The sequence below is a fragment of the Eschrichtius robustus genome, chromosome 11 (assembly GCF_028021215.1).
Source record: "Eschrichtius robustus isolate mEscRob2 chromosome 11, mEscRob2.pri, whole genome shotgun sequence".
NCBI classification, from domain to species: domain Eukaryota; kingdom Metazoa; phylum Chordata; class Mammalia; order Artiodactyla; family Eschrichtiidae; genus Eschrichtius; species Eschrichtius robustus.
This window is the reverse complement of record NC_090834.1, coordinates 65,254,675-65,258,703: the sequence shown is the minus strand read 5'-3', so window position 1 is coordinate 65,258,703 and position 4,029 is coordinate 65,254,675.

Sequence of the window (4,029 nt, the reverse complement as noted above, 5' to 3'; positions counted from 1 at the left end):
AATTTTAGTAGGTGGCTCATAGGGACAATAAGATTGCCTTCAAGAACTTGGGAAGAAGGTTGCACACTGAGTTTTAAACTATTTTTTTAATGATGGTTTGAATTAGAGATATGTAAAGTCACAAAACAGAGACAGAATAAGTTCTGGCCAAGACTCAAACAAAACTATATTATTTAATATACTAACATATATAGGGTAAAAACATGACAATTTTTAAGAGATTTAGTCAGCAAAGTAAGTTTAGAAAAGGGAAAAGTCAGACATTGGTAGTGTTTTATTCATGGTCAGGAGAGAGGGTGTCCTGGCCCAGTACGATGACCAACCAGGTGCTATGGCAGGTATGACCCTCTGCACTTGGGAATTTTCAGGGCTCTATGACACCAGGCACTAAAATCCCCAATTAGCTTCTCTTTTTCTAAATTGCAGGCTCACTAAGCAGCCTTCTAGTTATAATTAACTGTTCCATTTTCATTTGCCTCCAGAGAAGGCATTTACTTTAAGTCTACCTAATGGCTAAACTTTTTTTTTTTAATTGTGGTACAGTTGATGTACAATATCATGTAAGTTTCAGGTGTACAACATAGTGGTTCACAATTTTTAAAGGTTATATTCCATGTATATTTATTATAAAAATACAGGCTATATTCCCTGTGTTGTACAATATATCCTTGTAGCTTATTTATTTTATATATAGTAGTTTGTACCTTTTAATCCCTTACCCTATCTTGCCCCCTTCCCTTCTTCCCCCTCCCCACTGATAATCACTATAAACTTCTTATTTTAAATTAATGAATTGGCATTTATTGGCTTCTATGAGCTTTTTTAAAGGGAGTCCACTTTGAGAAACGGATCTAGCTCTCACCATGCTGACAATCATGTTTTCAGGCTGATGGTTTGAGAGCCATATTCTGGCTTGTCATGAATTTTCCAAGGAAATGCCCACCCAAAGGGATCTATCTGAATAGTCAGCCAACTTTCCAATGGGATACCAAGCTTTTCTTTAAGTGATTTTGCATTAAAACTGCAACAATTCACATGGAAAGCCTGAACTTCTACCTCCACCTGGCACTGAAGAGTTGCCTCTCTCCCTCTCTGCTGGAGAAGACAGAGGAAAGAATCAGTTAACTTGAAGAAAGAACAATAAAAATTACCTAATTGGAATAAAAGAGAAAAAATAAACTAAAAAACAAAACAAAACAAACAAAAAACTTCTGGTGTCCCAGGAAGAGAGGAGAAAGAGGGAGGGACTGAAAAAGTACTCAAAGAAGCAATAGATGATATCTCCCCAAATTTAGCAAGAGACATTTATCTATAGAATTAAGAGGCTGAGTGAATCCCAAACAGGATAAACCCCCCAAACCCACCCAAACTTAAATAAACTTCTGAAGACTAAAAATAAGGGAAAACCTTGAACGCAGCCACAGGAAAATGACTCCTGACTTGTAAGAGAGGGAAATCAATTTGGATAACAGTAGATTTCTCATCAGAAACTGCTGAGGCCAAAAGGAAGTAGTAGCACAACATTTGTCAAGTGCTAGAAGAACTGTCAACCCAGAATCCTATAGCCAATGAAAACATCCTTCAGGAATAAAGGGAAAAATCAAAACATTCTCAGATGAAGGAAAATGAAAATTTTGTTGCCAACAAACCTACCTTAAAACAATGGCTAAAAGAAGTCTCTAAACAGAAAGGAAATAACGGGCACATTAAGAAGGAAGAAAGAGGGTAGTAAGCAAAAATATGGATAAATACAATAAATATATCCTTGATGATTTACATAGTAGAAAAGAGTTAAGTCTCAAATCAATAATCTAAGATGTCACCTCAAGAACTCAGAAAAAGAAAAGCAATATAAACCCAAAGCAAAAAGGAGGAAAGACATAACAAAACTGTGTGGCATTGGAAGAGTGATGAACAAACAGAACAATGGAACACAACAGAGAACCCAGAAATTGACCCAAACAGATATGCCTGATGGATTGTTGACAAAGGTTCAAAGGTTGTCATACAAGAAATTCAGTGGAGGAAAGACAGCCTTTTTAACAAATGGTGCTGGAGCAACTGGACATCCATAGGCAAAAACCTTGACCTAAGTTTCACACCTTAGACAAAATTAACTCAAAATGGTCATGGACTTAAATGTAAAGTGTAAAACTATAATGTTTTATTTAAAAACTAATATTTTATAAGAAAATGTTAAGGAACCATTGGCTAGGCAACGATTTCCTAGACTTGTCACCATGATCCATAAAAGGAAAAGTAGGTTGTACTTCATCAAAATTAAAACTTTTTCTCTTAGAAAAACTGTTAGGAGAATAGGGAAGCTACAGAGCAAAAAAAAAAAAAAAAAAAAAAAAAATTTCTGACAAAGACCTAGAATCTAGAACATATAAAGGATTCTCAAAACTCATCAGTAATATAACCAAGAATACAATTAGAAATTTGGAAAAGGACATGAAGAGACTTCACCAAAGAGGATAAAGCAGATAGCAAATAAGCACATGAAAGATATTCAACATCATTAGCCATTTGGGAAATGCAAATTAAAACAACAAATGAGATGTCATTACACACCTATCAGAATGGCTAAAATGAAAATAAACACCCAAACTGAATCACACTCATACATTGCTGGTGTGAATATAAATGGTACAGACCCTATGGAAAAGAATTTGGTAGTGTTTCAAAAAACTAACATGCAACTACCATATGATCCAACAGTTGCACTCTTGGGCATTTATCCCAGAGAAATAAAGACTTAGGTTCACACCAAAATCTGTAAACAATGTTTATAGCTGCTTTATTCACAGCAGTCAAACAATCCCAAAGTCCTTCAGTGGGTGAGTGGTTAAACAAACTGTGGTACATCTGTACCTTGGAATACTACTCAGCAATAAAAGGAAACAAACAACTGACACACAAAAACCTGGATGAATCTCCAGAGAATTATGTTGAATAAAAAAAAGCTAATTCCAAAAGGTTACCTACTGTATGATTCCATTTATACAATATTCTTAAACTTATAAAATTATGGAACTGGAGAACCAACTAGTGATTGCCAGAGGTTAAGGAAAGAGTACTCTGAACTGAGTAGACTGGGTAAAGGTACTTGAAAGTGGTATCCTTCTGTGTTATTTCTTACAATTACATTGGAATCTACAATTATCTCAAATTAAAAAGTTAACTTAATCTTCAAAGATGAGTAGAAACATTTTCTTTCAAATGTTGTCTTTATTTTGTCATTGCTTTATGCTTCCTGTCAGAATAGGAACAGTAAATACTGATTGAACATAGTGTGTGACAGGTATTTTAATATTACCTCATTTGATGCTCACATAACACTGTGAGGCAAGTAATATTATCCCTATTTTATATTTACAGTACATAAGGCTTAGAGAGTTGAAATAACTTATCCAAGATCACATGGTTGGTTACCAAGTGTCAAAGTCAAGATTCACCTGCAGACCTGCCTGGCTCTAAAACTGGTGCTCTTAATGCCATAATATCCTTCAAAGACAATCTATGTTGAACATCACTTGGCAGTACTTTATTTTGGACTGAGAGCTAGGAGCATGAGATTTTAATTGTGTTTTCCCCTCACCCAGTTGTTTTTCCTTGTAGCTCCTTCCCTACACTGCTCCTCTATGCTCTAGTGCCGATACATTTCTTGTATTCCAGAAGCATCACAGGCAAGTTGAGCTTTTTCTGCTTCACTGACTGACCTGATAAAATCCAATATTTCTTAAAATAAGCTTCTAAATAGCTCATGGAATCATTGTCAGGCACTGCCTGCAGCACCCAGAGTTAGTTCAGTCCTTCTGAATCTCTCAGTAAAAGTAACTGCCTCACCCTTCCCTGCATTCTACCTATTCTCTGATGATTCTGGGCAGTGTGGGAGGGTTTTTAAGTTATATTAAGAAAATCCATTCATTATCATAATTAATCAAAAACCTCACTTGGGGTGATTCCTCAGCCTGTGATACAAACATCTTGCATCTGCATGGCTTGGAGATAATAAATTAATTCAAT